The sequence below is a fragment of the Dermochelys coriacea genome, chromosome 11, assembly GCF_009764565.3.
Source record: "Dermochelys coriacea isolate rDerCor1 chromosome 11, rDerCor1.pri.v4, whole genome shotgun sequence".
In the NCBI taxonomy this organism is placed as follows: domain Eukaryota; kingdom Metazoa; phylum Chordata; order Testudines; family Dermochelyidae; genus Dermochelys; species Dermochelys coriacea.
Genome location: NC_050078.2, coordinates 71,573,493 through 71,600,659, shown reverse-complemented (window position 1 = coordinate 71,600,659; position 27,167 = coordinate 71,573,493). Strand labels below are relative to the sequence as shown.

The 27,167-nt window shown below is 47.8% G+C and overlaps 2 long non-coding RNA genes across 2 annotated transcripts; both read left to right on the top strand.

Annotated features, from left to right (window-relative positions):
* Positions 1-12,654: 12,654 nt before the first annotated feature.
* LOC122458037 lies at positions 12,655-26,857 on the top strand. The gene is made up of 3 exons (XR_006277854.1): positions 12,655-13,311; positions 25,024-25,034; positions 26,847-26,857. It is a non-coding gene; the product is annotated as an uncharacterized LOC122458037 (long non-coding RNA).
* On the top strand, positions 14,974-16,764 carry LOC122458036. Its single transcript, XR_006277853.1, has 3 exons — positions 14,974-15,114; positions 15,835-16,352; positions 16,732-16,764. It is a non-coding gene; the product is annotated as an uncharacterized LOC122458036 (long non-coding RNA).
* Positions 26,858-27,167: the final 310 nt, after the last annotated feature.

Here is a 27,167-nt window from a genome sequence, read left to right as displayed (position 1 = left end):
AAATTAATCTCTCGGCTATTTCACTCACATCATGCTTGGATCACTAGTTTTAACCACAATCCCTCTTTAGGAATGAAGATAAAGCCAAGACTTAATGGAAGTCATAATACCTATAGTTCTCCCCCTTTTTATTCATAGGCTTTATATATACATAGGATATTCTGCTGGTCATGAACTCTAAGGGTCTGGTTTGAGTACAAAGCTTCTTAGGAAAGTATTTTCTCAGTGCTAATCTTTTGGCATGGGATTTAGCCTCTAAGACACAATTGTTGTTTTTATCCATTTATGAATGTTTTACTGATCAAGCTGGGTGGTCTTAAAGTCACCATATACAATTGTAAGCTGACTTTGAAGAGCTGAGATGCAGTATCACTGATGAAAGTGAAAACATGAGACCAGTCGAATTCCTTGAATGCTTCATGTTCAGAGGTGGTGATTAGGGGCAATGCAAGGCAATGCAGCATTCTTCTCAAATGATTCATATGAGGTGATCTAGAGATGATGTCTTGATAGCAATTGCCTCCGGCTGTCCGTCAGCCGACTAGAGATACTCAGTGCTATCACTCTTGAAGTATTGCCTCTGAAAAAGGCATCACCACAGGAAATAACAAAATACGTCTTTCAAACCAGTTTCCACACTATGACCTCAGGCACTGGTGCACCTGTGTCCCTCCTATTCTCTTTCTGTGGCACATAGAGTCTAGTCTCCTGTGGGCTGATGTACTTTGGTCTAATTTCAGTTGTTTGGTTTAGTGTGCGGGTGCTGGGTGGTGTTGATGGCCTGTGATACACAGGAGGTCAGAATAGATGATCCTGTGGTCCCTTCTGGCCTTATCCTTGGAAGTAGCACTGAACATACCGTTGCTGATCCATACAGTTGGCAGGTATCTTCATGGCTGAAGGTATTTAATCTCCACTGGGAATTCCTTCAAAGCCTCTGGAACATTCCACAGTTTTGTTACACAAAATATTTCCAGCTATAATTGGAGGAAGAGTTCAATTTTTCTTTACAAAACATTACTTTAATGTTTTGAACCTATTATATTGCAAACTATGGACAGAAATTCCATACTTGAATAATACTAGTATAGCAAAAGGAATATACTTCTGACCACCTGACAGGGAGATTGTGAAATGCTCAGGGAGTTTAGAGAGGCTATAAAAATAGAAAACTCAATAATAATGGGGGTTTTCAACTATCCTCATTCTGACTGGGCACATGTCACCTCTGGATGGGATGCAGAGATACAGAAATGACACCTTCAGTCCTGGAACCCACAAGGAGAGAGGAAGTTCTTGATTTAGTCCTAAGTGGAGCACAGGATCTGGTACAAAAGGTGAATATAGCTGAACCACTCAGTAATAGCAACTATAATGTAATTAAATTTAACATCTTTGTTGTGGAGGTGGGGAATGGGGGGGTGTGAATCCCACCACAGTAGCATATAACTTCAAAAGGGGGAACTACACAAAAATGAGAGAGCTAATTATATGGAAATGAAAAGGAACAGTCACAAAAGTGAAGTGCCTGCAAGCTGAATGGAAACTTTTAAAAAACACCATGATAGAAGCTCAAATTAAATGTATATCCCAAATTAAAAAAATATAGTAAGAGGACCAAAAAAATGCCACCCTGGCTAACCAGCAGAGTAAAAAAGGGGTTTGTGAAGAGATGAAATGGATTCTTTGCATTGGTCTTCATGCAGAGGATGTAAAGGAGATTCTGATGCCTGAGCCATTTGTTTTAGGTAGCAATTTTGACGAACTGTCCCAGATTGAGGGGTTAGTAGAGGAGGTTTTGGAACAAACTGAAAAATTAAACAGCACTACGTCACCAGGATCAGATGGTATTCATCCAAGAGTTCTGAGGAGCTCGGATGCGAAATTGCAGGACTACTATTATTATGTAATCATCACTGAAATCAGCTTCTGTACCAGCTAATGTTGCACCATTTTTTTAAAAAGGCTCCAGAGGCGATCCTGGCAATTACAGGCCAGTAAGTGTAACTTCAGTACCAGGCAAATTAGTTGAAACTATAGTAAAGAACAACATTATCAGATACATAGCTGAACATGATTTGTTGGGGAAGAGTCAAAACAACTTTTGTAAAGGGAAATCATACCTCACCAATCTATTAGAATTCTTTGCGGGGGGGGGGGGGGTGTCAACAAACATGTGGACAACAGTGGTCCAGTGGATATAATGTACTTAAATTTCCAGAAAACATTTGACAAGGTCCCTCACTAATGGCTCTTAAGCAAAGCAAGCAGTCAGGGGATAAAAGGGAAGTATCCTCTCATGGATTAGTAACTGCTTAAAAGACAAGAAACAAAGGACAGGAATAAATATTCAGTTTTCAGAATGGAAAGAGGTAAATAGTGGTGCCCCCCAGGGATCTGTAGTGGGACCAGTGCTGTTCAACATATTCATAAAATGACTCAATGTAATCAAGTCCAAAGCTGACTGTGAAGAGTTACAAAGAGATGTTACAACTGAAATTTAATGGTGATAAAATTCAAAGTAATGCCTACTGGAAAACATAATCCCAACTATACTTACAAAATGATGGGGTCTAAATTAGCTGTTACCACTCAAGAAAAAGATCTGTAAGTCATTGTGGATAGTTCTTGGAAAACATCTGCTGAATATTCAGCAGCTGTCAAAAAAGCTAACAGAATGTTAGGAACCATTAGAAAAGGGATAGATAATAAGAATAAATATCATAATGCCACTATTCAAATCCATGGTACATCCACATCTTGAATACTCCATGAAGTTCTAGTCTAGAGCTAGATGGGGTGAAAATTATATTCAGGAAGGGATTGCTATTTATTCCCCTGTAGTCAGTGTGTTTTACAAACAACTGATTAAGCTTCACAACATCCCGTATAGGTGGTAAATGGTGATATATCATGGTTTCATTTCTTCAGCAAATCATCAGGTACAGCAGTTACTGATACATGTAATTTCGAAAACTGAAAAGAGAATCTCTATATACATCCAGTGTCATGGAAATCCCTGTATACTAAGAAATACACTGGCACAGGTCTGAGAGAATTCCAGTCATTAGCCAACAAACTGCCATGCTTGCCCACTGAAGGATACGGCATCTGCTTTCCTATTGGCTTGATAGCTATCTGCCACTGCAAATTCAACTTGGCTGTGAGCAGTCTGAGTCAGCGGGGATGTTGTTTTATCTGACACAGAACATCCTGGCATGCCATACTGACATATGGCATGTTAACTTGTTCTTCTGTCACATCCGTTCTTGAGCTGGTGCCTGAATGGATGTGACATTAGAATTTCAACAAGAATGTCTGGATCCTGGGTTGTCTTGGAATCACTCCTTTGCATGCTCCTTTCTTCAGAATGTATATTACCATTTAAAAATATGAAATTGCATCACTGACTGGCTAGGGCATCTGGGTCAAAGACTGCTGCTGTTTACTTACAGAACAGCCTGGATATTGGTAGTGCATGCTCTTTGCATGCCACCCTCCCACTGTGGTTCAGCTTTATCCCAGAGGGCGCCCTCTCAGAGGGTCAGGCTACATCCCATTCCAGGAAGTCTTGACAACTGCTGTCAGTTTGTGGTATGAGATTTTACAATGTGGACGCTTGCCCACTACTAATTGGCCTGAAACCACTCATTCATTCCCACAGACCAGCTGTTGGATGGTAACAAATATCACTGTCACCAACACGGTATCCATCCCTTGAGGCATCCAGTCCCGTATTCTGAAGGATGGAAAACACTCTTCTGTCCCCCCCCACTTCCATCTGTTTAACACAAACCAGCTATAATCCTGCTTAGAGTGGTGCCTGAAGGCCTCAGATCAGGGCCCCATGGGCTAGGCAATGTTATGACATTCTGGGGTACAATCCAGATTAGGGAGGGGATTTGTCACCGGCTTCCCTGCAACATGGGATGCCTCACAATGCTTTGCTGCTGTAGCTGCCAACCTGGGCACCTCACAAACAGCATGTAGGTCACACCCTGCGTTCCTGTGTATATCCACAGCCCTGGTCCAGCAACAGTCACCCCCCACTCTGTCAACAAACACCAGTCACATTCTGGCTCCTAGCAGCCTGGGTTACTACCTGAAGGGTAACCACAACACACTCCCAGTCCTGATTTTCCCCCCAGAAAATTTGTGTTCTGCACTCTCCAGCTCTCTCCTGGACAGTTCAGATGTTTTAGGATCTTTGTGCCTGTAAGGGAACAATATATAACATCTTGCCACCTTAACTGGAGTTACCCACACAGTTCACAATGCTGGATTAATTTTGATTAAAGAACAAACAAAGTTTATTTAACTGTAGAGAGGTAGATTTTAAGTGAGTACAAGTATTAAGGCATTAAAGTCAGACATAGTTACAAGAAAAATAAAGATAAAACTCTTCCTAGTACTAAAACTTTACAAACTAGGCTTGGCGCAAGGTAATATTCTTACCACATGCTTCCAGCAGCATTGCTGACCGATCTCCAGGTCAGGAATCCTCCCAAAGTCAAAGAGCTGGATTATTTTGTCTTCTTAGGTTCAAGAGAGATGGAGAGGGAAAGATAACTTGGGGTGTTTTTGTTCCTCACTTTTATAGTTCAATCACCCTTTGAAATACATTTTCCAGAGGGTGACCGTAAATAAAGTTCTTTCCATCTGAGAGCAAGGAGACACGAGGTCTGCTGGAGAAGGGGTGTTATGGTGTTTCTTTTCACCTGTGTATGCTGAAATGCAGATTTTCTTTGTTTTCTTTCTTCACTCTCTCACTATCTCAGACTCAGGTTACAATTTATGTGCAAATTGAGGTAAACACACATTTCTTTGTTTAAGATAGGCTTGTTTGACCAGTTCCACCTAACTGAGGCTTTGTGAGTGTGAACATGTGCTTTTAACATCATACAGGGGGAATTTCATAATGTTGCACATATTTTGCTACATACATTTCATCATGATATTATTGACCAGCGAATTATTAGCTTTCAAATGACACTTAAAGACGTATTTTGTACAAAGATTATTACAATGGTGTGTAGGGTATGAACACAAGGGTGCATGTGGTCACAACTGTACAAACACATTGCGACTGGGAGTTTCATCTGCCAAGAGATTACAATCTAAACAAATAAGAGTTAAAGGGAAATGAGGCACAGATAAGCCAAGTGACATAGTAGAGTTAGGAATAGAACCAATCCACAGTGCTTGGGGCAGTGCCATACCACCAGGTCACACTATCACCCAACAAAATGGCTCCATAACTAAATAATATATGTATTTTAGCTTCTCCACACTCGGTGCTGCAGAGCACCCTTCACTGGGATGTCTGTAGCTTGCAAACAATATACCTTGTACGCCCTTGCAACAACTCAGCCAGTGTTGTCAAAAGCCTTGTTATTCATCATGATGGACAAACTGCCACAAGCACTGCATTTGCAGCAGCTCACTCAGTCCTAATTCCACCCCACATTGCAGTTCTTTGTGTTTTGAAAGTACCCAAAAAAACCCATCTCCTGTGACAATGCTGGAGGCTGTAAAATAGGCTGTGGAATTTGTTGCAAAATTGGCCCTTTTCTAAACAAATTTTTTCATAGATTTTTTGGGGGACTTTTCATTAAAAAAAGGAAAATCTGATTTTGGGGGTGAAAATGCAATTTTTTATTATTTTTCCCATCTCTCTTTCCTCCCTCCCCCTCATTTTGCCAGTGGAAAAGGGGGAAGAAATGGAAGAACATCTCCCAAAACAAACTTTTTTGACAAAGAACTATAACAAAAAGCAAAAAAAAAACCCCAAAACAACAAAAATCAGACTTTTTTAATGGCATACATTAAATAATGCATTCATTATTAAAAGTTCATATGTTATTTAATCATTATTTACACCAACTTTATATATTTAATGAGTCATATAAACTCACTTTACATATCTGTAAAAGTATTTTTTTATTTTTATTATTTCTTTTCAAAAATCCAAGAAAAAGAATGATAATTTTTCAACCAGCTGTAGTTTTAAGACATGTGTGGAAGTGACAAAATAGTCTGGACAAGAAGACAGTGTTGAGGATCAGCTACATTAAACTGGTTTCAGAGTAGCAGCCGTGTTAGTCTGTATTCGCAAAAAGAAAAGGAGGGCTTGTGGCACCTTAGAGACTAACAAATTTATTTGAGCATAAGCTTTCGTGAGTTACAGCTCACTTCATCGGATGCATCAGTGAGCTGTAGCTGTAGCTCACGAAAGCTTATGCTCAAATAAATTTGTTAGTCTCTAAGGTGCCACAAGTCCTCCTTTTCTTTTTGCTACATTAAACTGTTGCAGAGACAAATGAGGCAGCCATCCCTTTTATAGGCTTGATGTCCCTGTAACTGTTTTCTCATTTAGTACCACCTGGGGCCTGTCATTCTGAAGCTGCAGAATTCACCCTTCTTGCAAAATTGAGCTGCAGAATCTACATTTTATTTTTTTAACTCATGTTTCTAGTTCTCATGGTTGCAAAGATATGCTTGAAAGCGTGAACTGAGTGTAAAACCATGTAGCAATCTCTGTCTGAGACTGCAGTGAACCTGAGCCAGTCAGGCACTATCTCATCCATCCTCAATGGGTTGTTAACTCTAAAACCTAAAAATGACACGTTCAGTGTCAAAATTAATTATTTCACTGCTGACTCTTTTGACAGAAAGCTCTAGCTTATTTGCTTATCCCACAGCCCCCAAATAAAAACATCCCTCATTGAATTAAATATAAAAAGGACTAATGTAATTGAAAACCTTTAATTTTTTAAAATTCAGCTAAACCTGCTGGAGAATTTCTAGTCTGGTGTACCAACGTCTCACATTAACGAGGAATCTCCCTGCAGAATTTAGTTCCAATTGCTGCAGCAAAGTCTGGGCCTTATTGGTAATTCGAGCACCCAATGGGATAAGATCATAGTAAAGTTTTCAAGTACCAGAGATGAAATTCCCGCCCCGCTGTAGTTAATAGCAAAACTCCTGTTGATCTCAAGGAGGAGGGGAGGGTCAGGAGTTCCCTTCAGGTGGAGGAAAGGTAGAGTGATTTGTTTAGGGGCCTTTTCTCTTTAAAGCTCTCTCTGCAGTGACACTGAGACTAGAACTTGGTACATTTTAAAATCCAGCTCCTGCTCCTATGGTTTAAATAGATCTTCCCTGGCCAGCATAGCACACTCCTTTACAAAACATATTACAAATTCCTGAGAATTCAGGTAGGCACAAGGGTTTTAAAAGACCATGTACTGACTTTATAGGTGAGGCAAACCTGATTTACAACATGTCAGAAGGAACTCTTTATGAAATGAGTTAAAAATGGTTCTACAGAGTGTGAGTGCATGGAAGTCACCTGCAAAATGCACAGCAGAGGTCAAAAGAAATAAAGATGATCATCTATTTTAAGACAGAGATAGAGAATGATCTGAGAATATTATAATGCCATTGTATAAATTGGTGGAACATCCTAACCTTGCATACACTCCACATGCTTCTGTTCTTAAAATGGCCAGAGCAGCAATGGAATAGGGCCAGAGAAGGGCAGCAAAAATGCTTAGGCGTCTGGAAAGATTTCCATAGGAGGAGAGGTTAAAAGGATTCGGGCTGTTTAATTTAGCGAGAAAATGACTACGAGGTGTCATGATGGAGGTACATGAAACAGCGAATGGTATAGAGAAGGTCACTCAACTCCTCCTACTGACCTGTTCATATAGTTTACAATAAACCCAGTGATACTGAACGCGGACATGTTTAAAATGAATAACAGGAAATTCTTTCCTGATACAGACAAGAGCTTTGTAAATACATTTCTACTGCAGATGTTATGGAGGCAAAGAACTTAGTATGTGAAAGGGGACATTTGTGTAAATAATAATAATAATACCTAACTCTTATTTAGTACTTTTTATCTTTAAATCTCAAAGCACTTTGCAAAGGAGATCAACTTCCCTATTGAACTGATAGGGAAACACACATACCTAGGGAAATGCAACCTAGATGGAGCTAGGAGGCAGCTCAGGATCAATGGGCAGGTGCATGTGGGTGCAAAACGGGTTGGAAAACCATTCCCAGGGAGTATTATCAGTGGTTCACAGTCATGCTGGAAGGGCAAAATGAGTGGGGTCCCTCAGGGATCGGTTCTGGGTCCAGTTCTGTTCAATATCTTCATCAATGATTTAGATAATGGCATAGCGAGTATGCTTATAAAGTTTGTGGACGATACCAAGCTGGGAGGGGTTGCAAGTGCTTTGGAGGATAGGATTAAAATTCAAAATGATCTGGATAAACTGGAGAAATGATCTGAAGTAAATAGGATGAAATTCAATAAGGACAAATGCAAAGTACTCCATTTAGGAAGGAACAATCAGTTGCGCACATACAAAATAGGAAACTACTGCCTAGAAAGGAGTACTGAGGAAAGGGATCTGAGGGTCATAGTGGACCATAAGCTAAATATGAGTCAACAGTGTAACACTGTTGCAGAAAAAGCAAACATCATTCTGGGATGTATTAGCAATAGTGTTGTAAGCAAGACACGAGAAGTAATTCTTCTGCTCTATTCTGTGCTGATTAGACCTCATCTGGAGCACCACTTCCAGTTCTGGGGCACCACATTTCAGGAAGGATGTGGACAAATTGGAGAAAGTCCAGAGAAGAGCAACAAAAATGATTAAAGGTCTAGAAAACATGACCTAGGAGGGAAGATAGAAAAAATTGGTTTCAGAGTAGCAGCCGTCTTAGTCTGTATCAGAAAAAAGAACAGGAGGACTTGTGGCACCTTAGAGACTAACACATTTATTTGAGCATAAGCTTTCATGGGCTACCGCCGACTTCATCAGATGCATAGATGAAGATGTTATCTATGCATCCGATGAAGTGGGCTGTAGCCCATGAAAGCTTATGCTCAAATACATTTATTAGTCTCTAAGGTGCCACAAGTCCTCCTGTTCTTTTTGAGAAAAAATTGGGTTTGTTTAGTCTGGAGAAGAGAAGACTGAGAAGGGACATACATGATCCCAGTTTTCCTGTACATAAAAGGTTGTTACAAGGAGGAGGAAGAAAAATTGTTCTTCTTAACCTAGAAGGATAGGACAAGAAGCAATGGGCTTAAATTGCAGCAAGGGTGGTTTAGGTTGGACATTAGGAAAAACTTCCTAACTGTCAGGGTGGTTAAGCACTGGAATAAATTGTCTAGGGAGGTGGTGGAATCTCCATCATCTGAGATTTTTAAGAACATTTAGACATACACCTGTTAGGGATGGTCTAGATAATACTTAGTCCTTCCATGATTGCAGGGGACTGGAATAGATGACCTCTTGAGGACCCTTCCAGTCCTATGATTCTATACATGGGGCAGGGAAGTGTTTTGCCCAAGGTCACTGAAAAGGCCAGTTAAAATGCTTGGATGAAAAACTCTAGATAAGAACTAGGTATTATTAAAATTATTATTAATAATATTAATATTATTTACAAAGGGGGGATCAGTATCATCTCCAGCTTAACTCTATCATCTGCAGTTACAATAGACAGGATAAAAGTCTGTAAGGGATATAAATCCTCATGCTTTGGGCTTCTGAATGCTTCAGAAGAGCCAATGGGATTTAAGCAAATGCTTTAAGGCTGGTATTTTCAAATGATGTTAGGCTTCTGAATTTCTATGGGAATTGGGTGCCTAACTCCCTTAGGTTTATTTGGAAACTACTTCCTAAGTGCTTTGATTAATAGGGATAGTACTTAGGCATATGCCAAAGTGTTTACTGAAGCAAGGCCTCAGGGTTTATTACTGCCTGGGATCACAAAGAGATTTTCCTTGAGTCCACTCCAAATAGCTTGAATGTTGACTAGTAACTCCTTGCAATGAACTGCTTGCCGACAAACTACTGACGAAGAATGAGTTGGTGAATTTGGAATAATGTGAATTAGAGAACAAGCCCGTATCTTTGTAGACAATTCTTCGAGCAAAACAGAGATGAAATTTGTCCAGGTACTTGTTCTGAAGAACTGGTTCAACAGTAGATAAAATATAGTACATTCATTAAGTAACTGCCTTAAATCCATGGACTTTAAAGACTGAAGATTTCTTTTGTGTCAAACCTTGCTTGAGGCTACTATACTGTGAAGGGGCCAGACACATTTAGGGTCAGATCCTCAGCTGGTGAAAATCAATGTAGCTCTAGTGGCTTTAAGTGAGTTCCCTTGCTTCACACCAGCTGAGGATCTGGCCATGTTTACATCATCAGTAAAGAAGCAAATTTGCCTGAGACAATATTTGTCTACCTCAAATTATTTTATAAGGAAACTTCTTTTCTCAAGTATTATAACACAATAATCATAATAAAGCAGACAGCACTGTAAATTTATGTGGCACTTTATAACAAATACAGAATCCGTGGTCCCTGCCCAAATACTGCTAATCCTGAGCATTCAAAGATTGAGTCAAGGCTCCACCTCCAAAATCATGAGATTTTTTAAAAATGGTAAATGTTGGGATCTTTTTTATTTGCTGTCTGGTGTATGAGTTTTTAGGTGTCTTTCTCCCCTACTCCATTCCAACCGCTTTCCCTCCCCAGCTCCTTTCTGTAACCATGAGAGCTAGAAACTTTTTAAAAGGCAGGTTCAAAGTCTCATATAATCACATGACTTCAGGAGGTGGGACTGTAAGAAAAACACCAAATATTGTGAGATTCATCATGAGAAAACCTCAGGAACTGACAACACTGTTTAACTCACTGCTCAGTGTGCATTATGCAGGCCCCTGTCCACCTAATGCATAGGATAGGATTCTACTTCAGCTACTAGCTAAAGGAGTTAGTCTTTTAGCTCATGATTTCGCAGCTCATACTTTCAGTAGAGTAGGTTCTTGGATCCGTCCTTGCTCATGACTAGGAGGGTGGTTGTTATGCTCACAATTTAATTGAGGTAAAAGCATACAAGTGGAGTGTATAAGAATTGGGTAGTATCCCTTCCAAAACTTGGGGAGCCCTTCAGCGGCCCTTGCCGCTTTCTATGTTCCAGAAGCCACCAGACTCCTGCAGAGTGGCAGTGTTTGTATGTCTACAGGCCTTGCATGTCCTATGTAGCTAGTAAACATGGTTATTTGGATCCCAGGGTCCCCTTATATTTCCTTCATGTTCTGTAAAGAGCACAGGACACAAGCTAAGGAGGCCCTAGAGGTGGCTAAAGGGTCCCTGAAGGGGTGTAGTTGAAGGGATGGGGAGAGAGCTTCATGGATGAAGGGGAGGAGGGAGATTGTTCCATCGGGTGGGGGTAAGGCACACAGCTGGAGGAGGAGATGAAAGGAAGGGAAATGAGATCAGAGAATGACATAGGTCAGGATTAGATAGGACCTTTAGGCATTTCGGTGGCAGGAGAAGACTAAAGAAGGGAGGTGACAAAAACTAGCATTTCTGGTGCCTACAACTGCAAACACTATTTGTCTGATGAAGCAGCTCGTAGACCCGAATCACACTTACTCTTCAGCCCCATATCCTTTCAATAAGGCTGGCGCCCCTTTTCATGGATGATGCTTCTGACAGCATTGCACACTCAGTTTCTGCCTGCATGGGGTCATTAGGTGCTGACAGCTGTGTTCTCATCTCACTGCCAACTTCATTGTGTTTGAATGGGCTCTCTCTCCCTGTCACACCACCTGTGCAGCCTCTGCCAGCTAAAGAGCCAGCTGTTTTCCGTAGCCTAATCCCTTCCTGTTTCCCTGGTGACTCTGGGGGAAATCTACTGTACTCCTGTTAGTTTTGATCTAATAATGAATGCCCTGCATAGGCAGCACTTGGTCTGTTCAGCAGCAGCTCCTCAGCCTGTGGATAAACGGAGGTTCCATAGCCCATCCGCAAAGGTACAGCACACTAAAGATGCAGGTCAAGGTGTGTCTCTGAATGCTCCCTGGGGAGGGGTAGTTAAAATGTAGGATAAACAGACGTTCTTGGATGAAATCATTTGTTTGTACATCGCAGGTTGTACATTGCAGGATGCACCGGGAAGGAAGAGTGTAAAAGCACTTCCAGTACTATGTAAAGTTGAACCTGAAAACGAGCAGAGCTCAGGCTGGGTTTGAATCAGCACAGAAGAGTGGGGAGGTTTATCTGAAGCTTAATCTGAACCACACGTGCCTTGACAACTTGGCAGGACAACGGGTGAGAAACAGCTTTTTGAGGGCTCTTGAGGTTGTTCTTCTAGCCCTTAAGACCCACTTCAGCCCCATTTTGAGGACGTAAGTGGTGGCCAGCCCTCATGCTGAACTCCTGTAGAGGGATGGATTTCTCCCAGTCAGAGCTGTTCAATATTTGGCTCAGCAGATGCCATCTATAAAGCAGTGTGTGGGGAAAGCACCATACTTAGCTGGGCACTTCTGAACCTCAGCAAAGGCTCAGTGCAGGAAGTGGGTGAAGGTTGGAGCTGGGAGGGTCTAACCTGGCTCACCCAGGGGGCCTCATGCCAAAGGCTGGGTTTGAAAGCACAGCTACATGAAGGTTTGCTAGTGGTTGGATGTGCCGAGTAGATACTGGCCCTTGTAGGGAGCCGAGCTCAGCTTCTTATCCGAGAGTGCCAGGAGGGGGTGTGGGCTAGTGCAAGAGGGGGAAGGGCCATGGTGCTATCTCTTCCCAGCCCTTTTCAGATGTGAGAAGGCGAATCTGAGAATGAACACTCATTGAGTGGGGTGATCCACAGGGAGGAGCTCAAACCTCCAAAGTGTCTGGCCAGCGGCAGGACATTAGCACGGCAAGGGAGGGGTGTGGCACTGACATCACACAGGCCTTTTGGAGGAACTCAGCCTATTGGTCAAAGGTAGTGAGGAGGTGGTGACCTCACAGAGAGATGCTGACATCAGCCAGGCAGAACAGGGGCGAGGGGCCAGGGAAATCTCGGACACCCCTGTGGCTTTGCTTCAGCAAGTCTCCTTCTCGAGGTCTCTCTTTGAGGACTGAAAGAGTATTAGGGTTCACGTACGTGAGCGCCAGGAGGAACCTCTTTCAAGTCTTCTCCTTTCCTTTTATTGATTTTACTAGAAAAGAGATGTCCCGGTTTAGAAGGTAAGAGCCTCCTTAGGCCTGAAACCTCTTCAGTCTGATCCAGCTGGTGACAGTTGAATTCTAGGTGTAGAAAACACAAGCTTAAGAGGCAGTATTTTATTCCGCACCTAGAATTTTGTCCCTTACAATAATTGGGGACATTAGGGTTTGTCCTTTTTGTTTCACCTTTTCCTCCATCCCTCCCTCCTTTCTCTTCTTCTCTTGCTTCTTTTGTCCTTTCTCCTGTTCCCCTCCCAACACCAGGAGGCGCATGTGTGTGTGTGTGTGTGTGGTGGGGGAGAGCTCTGCAGTTCCCGTCGTGGGAGGTCCACCCAAAAATGTGGGGCTGAAATAGTGCTCAGGCAGTGATCCCCACCAGTGACCTGGGCCATCCTTTGGGCTCTCTGGTGAGAACCCTCAGCCTCCATCCTCTGCCTCTACCCTGATTGGCTGAGAAAGGGGGTTATTGACAGGGAGGAGACTCAGATTCTTGTTGTTCTCTTTTAAGACCAAGTAAGTAAGTTATAACCAATCATATGTTTGATGAATTTTGCTGCTTCTCTGCATTAATTGTCTCTGAGCAGTTCATGCTCCTCTCTAACATTCCAGTTCTCCTAAAATACTTGCTGAATAATTACTGTGCACTGTTGTTGGTGTGGAGCTCATTTGAGAGCATTTTATTGAGGTCATTCAGTGTATGAAATTCAAGATCCGATGGCTAGTTTGAAAATCAGGGCTCTTGGGTCCTATTCCCAACTCTGCCACTGACTGGCTGTGTGACCTAAGACAAGTCAATTCTCCTTTCTCAGTCTTAGCTTCTCCCTCTTTCAAGTAGGGATAGTAACGGTCCACTCCTACCTACCTCACGGTGGGTGGAGGATGGGGATCCATTGGAGAGTATCACTAGGAGTAGTGCATAATATGAGGTGTCCTATCACGTTCACTCAGATCAGATTATGACATAATAGAATAGCTGAAACAATCTATTTTATTTCTATTTCCTTATCTAATTTTCAAGATCTAAGTGTCTCCTCTTTGTGTGCGACGAGACAATTTAACACACTGTGACAAAGAGGAGATGCCTTTGTTTTGCAACAAAGATATTTTTGCGGAGAACTCTCATCCCATTTGTTATGATTTCAAGAAACAAACTGGTTTAGTCTGAATGGGATTTTCTGACAGAAATGGTTTCAATGAAATTTCCCCACCATCTCAATTCCTGGGCTCTGTCCCTGCCTCTGGGAAGTTTCTTGTCCGTTAGAACAGGAGACAGGACTGGTGGCTTCTCTTTCTGGCTCTGCCACTGCCTTGCTGTGTAGGCCCTTGTGTAGGTCACTTCCCTTCTCTGTAGCTTAGGCTCCTCCCCATCTGTCCAATGAGAAGAGGGACAATTCTCGAACTCTGGGCAGTCGTGAGCCTGAGTGAGATAAGGGGCATTAAAGCCATCTGTGAAGGAGAAAGGGGAGTTTCACAATCTTTAGCACCAAAGAATTCTAAAGTTTGCTAAAATGTCTAGTCTGTGGAAAAAAGAAATGGTCGGGTCCAAATTGTTTAACTATTGTCTTTTTTAAAGCCCATTCAGGGATGTGAGTCCCTGTCTTTTAGGTGCCTGGGGTTCTTTGCCAGCAGGAGAGAAGAGGTTCCTGCCTCCAGTTTTGTGACCTTAACAAACCAGGTGCTGTGCCCCAATTCTCATCTGAGATCCTTGAAAAAGAACATATTCCCATCCATTAACAAGACAGGACCTATCTTGAAAAGGGGAACAAAGAGAACCCTGGGACTTACAGACTAGCTAGCCTCACTTCCATAGCTGGAAAGATCCTGGAATACATTATTAAATAATCAGTTTGTCAGTTATCCAGAGACTGGATAATTTGGTTCTTAGGACTAGTGAGCATGTCTTTGTCAAGAACAAATCATTCCAAACCAATCCTATTTCCTTCTTTAGCAGGGTTACGGGCCTAGTGGAGGTGGGTAAACAGCAGATGTGATGTATCTTGGTGTTAGATCCTGCCTTGGGCTTGGAGAGTGAGAAGAAGGGCGAGGGACGACACTGAACATCCACCATCCGTCTCTCCATCACCTAGAGCAAGTGAGTGGCATTAGGGTTCCTCTGTGGCATTCCCTGTCTGTCTGGGGAGAGACAGAAAGAGGGGGAGAGAATCTTTTCCAAAGGAGATTGGATTTGCAAACAGGCCCCAGGAGCCCTGGCTCTCAGATCAGGGAGGGTCTTCTCCAGAGCCATCTCCAGTGTGTTTCGAAAGCTCCCAGCTATGGGGCTCCCAGCCCTTCCCTTATGGGGGATTGTTCCCCAGGCTGAGAGTCTCTGAGCTGGGCCAGACCCTGTGAGCTGCTGAGCATGGAAATCAATGGGAAACAAGGGGGCCCTGACCTTCCTATGCCGAGGGACTCTGTAGTGGGAAATAGTTTCCCAGTCCGGACTCCTGGGTTCTGTTCCTTCTCTAGCCAGGTGGAGTCGGGCGCGGGGGGCGGGGAGAGGGAAGTGTGTCCTGTGATGGCAGGAGGGAGCTGCTTGTCCAAAGTGACCAATGGTCTTTGTGACTGACCCAGTGCTCGAGAGGAGGAGACTCCCCGGATATTGCAGCACCAGGGATGACGAGGGGGAAAGTTGGGAGCAGATCATGCAATGAACTCCTGCCAGTGTGTGTAGCTTGCACTCCCTGCACTCCTGTGGGGATGATGGAAGGAGGAGCTGCTCTGTCTGGGGCAAGGATGGGGAGGGACCAAAAAGGCTGGTTAGTGAGAGGCTGCCTTGAGCCCAGACTCACGCCTGCTCCCCGCTCGGTTCCAGGACGGCCAGGCTCCTGAGGATGTTCAGGAAGAAGGCTCTGCAGGTGGCCCCAGAGCCTGAGGGAAGCAGCTGCCATCTTCCCCAGGAGCAGAGCAGCCCCTCTGTCCCCGCTGGCTGAGAAGGAGCTCTCGGCTGGGCCAGGAGGTGGAAGTGCCCAGCCTTCTGGCAGAGGAAACCCGCTCCCGGCGGAGGCACCGAGGTGGCAGAGGCAGTGGCCAGGCCCCAGTGGAGCTGGGCCAGGATGCGGCTGGGCAGGCAGGACCCAGCCCAGGAGTGGAACCGGGCAGGGTGGCTCTGGGGCTCATTGTGTGGGCAGCAGCGGCCCCAGGAGCCCAGCCCTGATTCCCAGCACGAGGCATAGCCCTGCCCGGTCACTGAGGACCTTCCAGCATTCCCAGGGCAGAAGGTGGAAGATCCCTGTCCCAGCACCAGCAGCTCGGCCCGCTCCCCATAGGACAGCAGCAGTGCCTGGGACTTGAGCAGCAGCCAGGCCGATGGATGCCGCTGCTTTGTTCCAGGTGAGGAGCCGGGCTGGGCTCAGGGAGGGGTGAAGAGGGGGCTGTGAACACTCTGGGCCTAGGCCCTTGACCAGTGCTATGGGGGGCAGGTCCCCAGTCCAGGTGTCTGGCCTGAGCCACGTGAACCCCACTGACACAAGATGCTGCCACTTTGGTCATTGGTGCTCAATTGGGTGGAGGGTGTGCAGGGGAGGCACCTCCCAGGAAGTCCAGGACAGTGGGGAGGGTCTCTTTTTCCTATGGACTTCAGAAGGAGTTGGGGGCTGAAGGCATCACTGAGAGGGGGGAGTGTGGGGCCCGATCTTCCCTAGGACCATGCCACTGTCCTTCCCATAAGTGGCAGCAGAAGTCACCCTGTCCCCTTCTCTCCCTGGTGCAGGGACCGCCAGGGTCTCAGAGGACGAGGAGGAGGAGGAGGACTGGGTGGACGTGATTTGGACAACGGGCAGGTCCCCACTATCCCCCCTTCAGGCCTGAGTCCTGCAGCTGGTGTGGCTGGGGCAGGAAGTTCCCTGGCTAACTGGCTCTCTCCCGCCTCACCCCACTCCTGGTGGGTGCAGGATGAGGCCCAGCAGCTCATGTTCCTCCACGCCATCTACCCGCGTGTCTCGCTGCACACCAGAGAGGGCAGGACACACTGGAGCTGCACTGCTGCAAGGCGGCTGTGGTGGAGAGGATTGTGGTGAGCGAGACACGGCGCCTGGCAAGCTGGAGGGTGGACAGAGACATGGGAGGGGCAGGGGTCTCTCCAGGCCGATGGTTGGGGGATGGCTGGTGCTGGAGGGGCAGCTGAGGGCTGGGATTGGTGGTGCTGAAGATTGGGGAGAAGAGATAGGAGAAAGAGTGGTCAGGAATCAGAGGAGTGGAGGTAGGTGGGGGAATCCTGCTGGCTGTGTGGGGTGCTGGCTATGTAATCTCCTCATTGGGAAGTGTCAGTGAGGCCCGAATCTCACACGCTCCTTTGTTTCCTTTGGGTTTCACAGGAGGTCATTGAGGAGCTTCCTGATGAGTCTCCACCCAGTGCCGTCCTGGTCAACTCCCTGATTGCTGTGGGCAACCTCAGGTACCGAGACCCTTTTACCCGGTTCCCCTAACCCTGGTTCTGCTCAGGCCCATGGCTGGGAGTCACTGCCCCTGGTCACCTCCCAAGAGTGACTCCTCTGGCAGAGGTGGTGGGTAGGTTCACTCTCTCCTGGCTGTGCTGTTCTTTTCATTCCAGTAACAGTGCAATGGCTTTGGGGAGAGGCTGACTCCCAGGATCAGGTAGAGGAGGGGCAGCAGGGTCCAGGGAACAGGCGTGATTCCTGCCCTGCCACTGTCTGTCTGGGAAACCTTGGCCTTATCATGCCCTGGATCGGTGCCTCAGTTTCCATTCTCGCCAGCCTCTGCCTATTCCCTGCAGTTTCACATCCATGTTGGTGCCAGTCCCATCCCTGCACCGCTCAGTCTAATAGAGGCTCCTCTCTCTCTTGCCAGCACCATGACACCTGCTCTGGAGCCGGAGCTGGAGACCCACCTCCTTCAAGCTGTCCTGGGTACAGAGAAGGACACCACACAAATCCAGGTAGATCATGCCAAAGTCATGGATCGAAGAGCTAGTTGTCATCCTTCCAAAAATCCTTGCTAATTGCCTGCAGTAGGATGTGAATGAGAGAGGCCAGGATATGTGTTTGGAGGTCTCACCACTGCTTCCCAGAGATCCCTCTTCCTATCCTGTGGCAGGTGTAGCCCCAGTTTCTCTAACACTGACCCATGACTCTTCCTTGCTTTGCAGGATCTGCATAGGATCTTGCCAGACATCCTGGGAAACCTGCTGGCAGAGTCCCCAGGCACCGACATGCTCCACTACCTCTTGGAGGTGAATCCGATGAGAGGGGTGCGGGCAATATTACCCTAACTCTTAGAGTGATTTTCCAGTCTGTCCTCCTAGCTGGGCCTGCAGTGGGCCGTCCTTGGTCAGGGCAGTCAGTGCAATGCAGTGTCAGGCCCTTCCTCCTGCAAGGACAGAGGAAGGAGCTGGGACTTCAAGCCAGAGCTCTGCCTGAGTCTGCTGAGCACTAATCACAGGGCCCCTGGCTGGCTTGGGGAGTGAGAGTCTGAACCCCTCCTGTGAGATCCAGAAGATGGTCCACAGAGAAGAGTCACAGCCTCGTTCCTAGAGAAACAGGAGGACCCAAGAGAATCAACCCTTGTCTCCAACGGGTACTGAGATTCCGGGGGGGATTGTGCTTACACTCAGTCCCTTCATCCAACCAAGGACTTGAGAGCCAGGGAGGGGTGAGGGGTCTGTCTCTTTCCTAGTGAGCTGCCCCGACACCGAGCATTGTCCCAATCAAGAGAGACAGTGACAAGTTGGGACCTGCAGGAGACAAGCATCGTCCTGGGGGCAACAATCCCCTTCTACAGCTCTGCAATCAATGCATTAGATATTCCACCCCACACACAATATCTTAGCCCCCTGGGGATGGGGAGGGGCTCATGAGCACAACACATGCACCTTCCCATTGATCCTGAGCTACCTCTTTTCCCCACAGCACATTAACTACTGGATCATGTCCCGGGTTTCAGGCAAGAGAGCCAGGGCCATTAGGAGCATCACGGCCCTGCTTAGATCCACCATCACCCTCCCTGAGTTAGATGGAAGTGGCCTCTGACCCCAGGTTCCTGGCTCCAGGCGCAGGTGGTTTGGAGCAGGTCTGGTGAGCAGGAAATGAGCTTTGACTTGAGTCAAGTTCTTGTCCTAGTTAAGTGATGACTTTGGACTTTTAAGGGGACTCTGCTCCAGATTCATGCCTTCCTGTCATCCTGGAGCAGTCGGGGAAGCAAATCCTCATGGAGGGCCCTGCCCACATCCCTGTGCTCCAGGCTCCCTTGCGGGGAGAGAAAATTAAAGGTCTAGCTCTAGCTCTTATGCTCTAGCATCTCCTGCAGAGGGGCTGAGGGAAAGGAAAGTCCTGGCCCAGGTGGGGACTGGGAGCCAACAGGAAAATGCTGATGGAGTCCCCTCTCCCTCTCCCTTCCATTAGAAATCAGCCGAATTCCCCAGGATGGGTCACTATGTGGCACAGCTGGCTGTTCGTCAGTGACCCATCTGAGGACATCAGCTGGCAGGGCAGGGAGGGGGTTTACCGGCTCTCCCAGCTGCTGCTGCTCCAGAGGGGTAAGGAACTCAGCTGGGAAATGGCACCCAAGAGAAGAGTGAGACTGGGACCCCAGCCAATTTCTCTCAGACTGACCACAGCTGGAGGATGAGTCTCTCTCTCTCTCTCTCTCTCTCTTTCGGTGTTCTACACCAACCCCTGCAATTGTGTTGGGCCAGGCACACAGCGAGGACTCTGCCCACTGTGCAGCCATCAATGGGATTGGAAGGACACAAGCACTGCAAACAGAATGACAAATGAGTGTGTCTCTCTTTCCCAGGCCTGACCATCCATGATGCCAAAGACCTATGGGTCTGGGACTGGCACCAGGACAGCAGGCTCCTGGGCTACAAGAACACAGCCAGGGTGGGGGAGGTAAGGACACTCTGCCAGGGCACGGGGGTGGGGGTGGCTACCCCTGGAGCCACGAGATGGAGATGCCATTCTAGTCCAGGATTTGGAGCCTGGTTCTGGGCAATCTGCTGAAGCCTCACATATGGTTGGGTTTAGGTCTTCGGGAAGTTTTTCTCGGAGGAGCAGAGAAGATTCTTCCTCCGGATGGCAGTGCTGGCCATCCACAACCCCCTGCTTCATGTCAGCCAGGCTGGGCTGCTCCTCACCTACTCCCTCCTAGGGAAAGACCAACAGCTGATGGGGGACAAAGTAAGCAGCTGCATTAGACTCAGAAGATTGGGGCAGGGCCCAGGCCTCTTTCCCCTACTATGGCCATTGGCTGGTCTGGCAATAAGGTGCCTGGTGGGGAATGAGGGTGAGAGCAAGTGCTACTGGGAAGGGAGATGAATTCACCTTCATGAGCAGGAGGGAGCCAGCTTGTCCCTGGAGCAGCTCCAACCCTGCTCTTTAGCAAGACTAATTAATGACAAGCATTGCCTCATCACGGACTTATGTTCTTAGGACACGGTGTTCTCGCTCTTCGGAAGGACAGCAGAGTCCCCTAAGTGCCCTCTGCGAGCCTCTCCTGTCACCCGAGCCACCACCCAGAGTTGCTCCCATCACTGGCAGCCTGGGAGGTGAAGGACTGAGAGCTCATGGTGACTGACCAGGCAGTTTGGAGGCACATGGACAGGGGAAGCTTATCCTGCTGCTGGCAGACTTGAACCCGCTCTAGAGAGAACGGGAGGATTCACTCAGCAGGGACTGATGATCTGCCCCATTCCCCAGGGCTGCCATGCTGTGGCTTCAGCATGAATGGCTGGGATGACTTGGGGAAAGGTCTCAACCTCCCCCCATCCCACTTCACTGTTGCCAGAATCCCTTCTGCCCCCCTGCTAGAGCCCCTCCCTGCCCTGCCTGGGTGGAGGTTGAGGAGACGGTTCTGAGCACTTGGGCTGTGGATTGGAGGTGGAACAGCAGTCAGGGTCACTGAGGGGGAGGAGGCAGGAGCTCACCCTATAGGGATGAGGGTTGCCACTGGAGGTCACTCAAAAGGACAAGACTCCATTCTGGGGGTCAGGAGGGTGAATCCATCCCTCAGAGGTGGACAGGTGGTAGGTGGAAATGCTGCTGGTTCCAGGTGCCCTTAATCCCCTCTGATTCCTTGGGGCATCGGAGTCTATGACAGCTTCTTGTTTCCTTGCAGCAAGGGGGTTGTCACGGCCAATATCAAGCACCAGCTCCACATCATCTGGCACTTGTGCCAGGTGCCTGAGGCACAGCAGGGTCTGTGCCTCTGAGGCTACCAGCAACTCCTGCTCCCTGCTGCAGGTACTGCTCTAGCTCCCTGTAAGTGGGGACCTAGTGGAAGGGGAAATAGAGACCCCGGCACTCTCTCCTCTCAGATTCCTTCATCTGGGACAGGAGCTCTTTCCCTCACACCCATTCACTTCCCCCCTGTCCTTAGTCTACCCCATCCCATTCCCCCCTGCTCCCAGGCGGAACTCTCCCTTCCCCCTATGGTGCAGAAAGGCCGTTGTGTCAGGGCCAGGGCCCCAGCCCCACCAAAGCTTGGAATGCTCCACTTTTGAGGAGGTGGGCGTGGGACAGAGGCTCAGGGCTAGCTTCACCTCTTGCCTTTTATTCTCCCCTTGGCCCTTCTTTGAGGTCTTTGGGTGTAAAATGAATGGGAGCCTCCGTCCCGGCTGTCTTCCAGGCCCTGGGATCTGGCACAGCCTCCCAGACAGTCACATCCTGGAGCTGAGCCACGTCAGGGAGCAGTGGGGACAGGTCATTTCGTCCCATCAAAGCAGGCAACGCCAGCTCTCAAAGATGCTTTGATGGAAGACCGTGCTCCTTCCTGGAGGTAAGAGGCATTGACTCCTCGGGACATAGGGGTCTCTTGGGGGAGAAATGGGATCCCTGATACATTGTCTGGCTGATAGCTTCCCCCATCCCTTGATCCCAGCATCAGGACGGAGACGTTCCCATCAATGTTCCACGCTTGATTCTTCCCTAGCAAGAGGCTCCCCAGAGATGCCCTGGAACCCGGCCTCCTGAGAGCGTTTCTGGCAGGAGGCTCCAGCACCTCAGGCATGAAGAGACCAACATGCAGTCTTCTTCCCATGGTATCTCCGCTCCCCAGCTCCTCTTTCCCAAACAGAACAAATGAACCATTCAGCTCCCAGAGTCAGGACTCTTTGACTTCATTCTGATCAGCAATGGGGTCTCTCCAGCCTCCTCCCCACACCTGTCAGCTTCTGAATGTCACAGTCACCAGAACAAGAAAAACTCCAGCTGTAGCTGGTGGAGCCTGTGTGGACTCAGCCCCTCTGGAAACCAGCTCTGAAATGGGGAGCAAGGACCCCAGGCCAGGAACAGCAGGACTGGGCAGAGAAAGCTTGTAACGGGGTGCTTTCCCCTGGGCTGCAGAGCCTGGGGCCTAGCCAAACTGATTACAGAATGAGCCCTACCTGAGTGGGACCATGTACCTCGCCCCCTATAGAGGCAGACTTCAGCGGTGATAAAAGCCAGCTGGGCTATGAACTGGAATGACAATCAGGTAGGAAGCTTAGAGCAGCAAGAAAAGTCCAGAGGGGAACTTGAGATGAGAGGGAGGAAGTACCCAGGGAAAACTTCAGTCAAGAGAAAAGAGAAGAGCTAGCTCTTGGGTACGGGGCCTTGGTCAGTGTCAAAAGAACGGGGGCATACACGCACCCAGAGAGGTTTACCAAACACAGCAAGGGGGCTGCAGGCTGAGCAAGAGCCCCACTGAGGGCAGAAGGACTTCTTTCTGTGGAAAGACCTCTTTGGACTTTTAGTGTGAGGCAAGCTGGGCCCTGGAAGGGTGAGCTATAGGTGGTGACCTGGCCAGAGGCTGAGAAACTGCCATGGTGCTCGAGGGACCATCAATGGGGGATGCTAGGCCAGAGAGACGGCTGTGATTCTGTGCCTGGTCACCAGGGAGCATGTAAGGATGAACAGATTTGTTTATGATTTACGTAGTCAGCAGGATTGAATTCCCCCTGTGATCCCTGAGGGCTGATGGAAGTCTTGGTTCCTGAAGGCAGGTCTGTCCTCCCAAGCGGACCTATTGAGGGACCAAGCTGGTAACTGGATTTTCCACTTCAGTTCCAGGAACTGGTTAAGCAGCCAAAGCAGGTCGAGAGGTTTCTCCAGAAGCTCGTAGGAAACCAACAGAAGCAGTAGGAAGTGCAGAAGAGCTACAGACTCAGCTGGCAATCTTCATGGAGCAGCAGTAACACCTGTTAGAGATCCTGCAAAAGGAAATCAATGCAGGATGTGCTATGCCCATTGACAAAAAGAGCATGCCCAGGCTGTGCTGAGAAGTTTAGCCCAGGAGAGCAGGGCATGAGAAAGTGTACTCATGCCTCATACTTAAAGCCTGATCCAATCCTTTGATTTTCTTCCGCTCAGCAGTGGGGTTTCTCCAGCCCCCTCACCACACCTGTCACCCTCTGAATGATGAAGGGTCTGAATGTCAGAGTCACCAGAACAAGCAATCTCCAGTTCCAGGCAGTGGGGCCTGCATGTACTCAGCCCCTCTGGAAACCAGGTCTGAAATGGGGAACAAGGACCACAGGCTAGTAAGAGTAGGAGTGGGCTGAGCAGGCCTGTAACGGGGTGCTTTCCCCTGAGCTGCACAGCCTGGGGCCTAGCCAAGCTGATTGCAGAATGAGCCCAACTGAGAGGCACCATGGACCTTCTGCTCAAGAGCCAGACTTCAGTGGTGACACAGCCCAACTTGTGTATCCGCAGGAATGAGAACGAGGTAGGAAATTCAGAGCATCAAGGAAAGTCTAGAGGGGAATTTGAAAAGAGAGGTAAGAAGTGCCCAGGGAAACCTGCAGCAAAGAGAAAGGAGCAGACCTAGCTGTTAGGTACAGGGCCCCGGGCTGCTACCAGTGTCTGGGTGGGACTGGGTTCCCCTACTGGCCCCAAAGAAGGGGGCATACACACACCCAGAGAGGGTTACCAAGCCCAGCATGGGGGTTGCAGGCTGAGCAAGAGCACCAGCGATAGCAGAAGGACTTCTTTCTGTGGAAAAACCTCTTTGGACTTCTAGTGTGAGACAAGCTGGGCCCCAGAAGGGTGGACTGAAGGTGGTGACCTGGAGGGAGGGCTGAGTTACCAGGCAGAGAGTCTGCCATGGTGCTGAAGCGATCGTGCATGGGGGACACTAGCCAAGGGAGAGGGCTGTGATGCGATGCCAGGCTGCCGACAGGGGGTCGGGCACGTAACAATGAGTAGACTGGTTTATGATTGACATAGTCAGGAGGACTGAATTCCCCCTGTGATCCGTGAGGACTGTTGGAAGTCTTGGTTGCTGAAGGAAGGTCTGTCCTCCGAAGAAGGTGTATTGAGGGACAGAGGACCTTGTTTCTGTTAAAAACATTTTTGGACTTTTAGTTTGGAATGAGCTCGACCAAGGAAGGAGTGGACTAAAAGACGGTCTCCTGGCTGAAGGGCTGAGTTCCCAGGCAAAAAACTGCCAGAGTGCCGTAGCGACTATCGGCGGGGGTGCTATCCTAGCAAGAAAGCTGTGACAATACACCTTGCCAGGCAGGGGTACTGTTGGTGAGTGAACTCTGTTACAAGACTGCTTCCATTATGGAAACAGCCCGGTAATGGAGAGTGGTGGGGATGGCCTATGGGAGAGGATGGCTGGAGTGGTCCTACAGAAGGGGCAGCAGGATCCAGTGATGGGAACAGGTTGTAGTTCAGCCCTGCCACTCAGTGGTAACGTGATCCCAGTCAGGTCACTCTCCCACCTGGTGCCTTACTTTCTCTATCTTTGAAATGGGAATCATCCTGACCCACCTTAAGAACATGTTTGATCCTCTGCTCCTGTTTCCCCAATCCCTGCCCTCCGTGCCCCACACAGACCTCTGCCCTGTTCCTCCAACTTCCATGCCCATGTTAGTGCCTGGGTCACCCCTCAACTCCAGTTTACAAGGTCATCCAGATCTTCCTGTATGATATCCCGGTCCTTCTCTGAATTGGCAATACCTTCCAGCTTTGTGTCATCCACAGTGGGGACAGTACACTCCCACTTTTTGTGCCAAGGTCAGTAATAAAAAGATTAAATAAGATTGGTCCCAATACCGATCCCTGAGGAACTCCACTGGTAACCTCCCTCCAGCCTGACAGTTCGCCTTTCAGTATGACCCACTGTAGTCTCCCCTTTAACCAGTTCCTTATCCACCTTTCAATTTTCATATTGGTCCCCATCTTTTCCAATTTAATAAATCCCCATGTGGCACTGTATCAAATGCCTTACTGAAATCTAGGTAAGTTAGATCCACTGCGTTTCCTTTGTCTAAAAAATCTGTTACTGTCTCAAAGAAGGAGATCAGGTTGGTTTGGCACGATCTAACTTTTGTAAAACCATGTTGTATTTTGTCCCATTTACCATTGACCTCAATGTCCTTAACTATTTTCTCCCTCAAAATCTTTTCCAAGACCTTGCATACTACACATGTCAAACTAACAGGCCTGTAGTTATCCAGATCGCTTTTTCTCCCTTTCTTAAAAATTGGAACTATGGTAGCAATTCTCTAGTCATATGGTACAACCCCTGATTTTACAGATTCACCCTCAGAGTTTTTCGGTCCTGCTTCCATCTGTAAGTCTGAGCTTTTTCCCTTCAGCCTCCTCATGTCTTCGCTCCATCATCTCCTCAAACCCCCTTCTAAACTCGACCAGAGTTTCCACCTGCATCTCCAATTCTCGGATTTTTTCCTCCATCAGCTCTATCAGTCAGCACTTCATGCAGATGGAACTCTTTTCAGGTAGCTCCTCCAGGATCATGTACATACCTCAGCTTCTACATCCACTCATCTTCATTGTGTTCTCCACCACTTGGGTCACTACCACTTCTGCCTCTGTATCTGTTATTGCATTCTCACCTAAGTCCTGTAAGTCCAGGAAACACAAACCACACCAAAACACCACCACCCAAAGCAAAAACAAACCCCAAATGAGCACCACAACACAAACTCCCACTCAAGCTCCCGTTTATAGCTCTGTTTGCTAGCTCCTGTGCAATTTCCCCAGTGCCTTTTTCTGCTCTCCAGCAAGATACACCAGTACCGTGGCTCCCAAAGTTCTAGCTGACTGCTATTCAAGGGCGGAGGGGTAGTGCTCGTATTGCCCCCAGCCCCACCCCAGCTACTTTTCCTATGGGAATCTCCCTAGAGCAGAGATCTGTCCTCCCAAGTGAGTGCATAGAGGAACCGAGCCAGTCACTGGATTTCCCACTTCAGTTCCAGGGACTGGTTAAGCAGCCAAAGCAGGTCTAGAGGTTTCTCCAGCAGTTCCTAGAAAACCAACAGAAGCACCCAGGCCCTAACATGGGCATGGAAGTTGGAGGAACAGGGCAGAGGTCTGTGTGGGGCACAAAGGGCAGGGATTGGGGAAACGAGCAGAGGATCAAACACATTCTTAAGGTGGGTCAGGATGATCCCCATTTCAAAGATAGAGAAAGTGAGGCATCAGGTGGGAGAGTGACCTGACTGGGATCACGTTACCCCTCAGTGGCAGGGCTGAACTACAACCTGTTCCCTGTTCTCATCACTGGATCCTGCTGCCCTTTCTGTAGGACCACTCCAGCCATCCTCTCCCATAGGCCATCCCCACCACTCTCCATTACCGGGCTGTTTCCATAATGGAAGCAGGCTTGTAACAGAGTTCACTCACCAACAGTACCCCTGCCTGGCAAGGCGTGTTGTCACAGCTTTCTTGCTAGGATAGCACCCCCGCCGATAGTCGCTACGGCACTCTGGCAGTTTTTTGCCTGGGAACTCAGCCCTTCAGCCAGGTGACCATCTTTTTTAGTCCACTCCTTCCTTGGTCGAGCTCATCCCAAACTAAAAGTCCAAAAATGTCTTTAACAGAAACAAGGTCCTCTGTCCCTTGATACACCCGCTTGGGAGGACAGACCTTCCTTCAGCAACCAAGACTTCCATCAGCCCTCAAGGGAATTCAATTCTCCTGACTAAGTCAATCATAAACCAATCTATTCATTGTTACGTGCCTGCCCCCCCCCATTGGCAGCCGTCACATCACAGCCGTCTCCCTTGGCTAGCGTCCCCCATGCACGATCACTTCAGCACCATGGCAGACTCTCTGCCTGGTAACTCAGCCCTCCCTCCAGGTCACCACCTTCAGTCCACCCTTCTGGGGCCCAGCTTATCTCACACTAGAAGTCCAAAGAGGTTTTTCCACAGAAAGAAGTCCTTCTGCCATTGCTGGGGCTCTT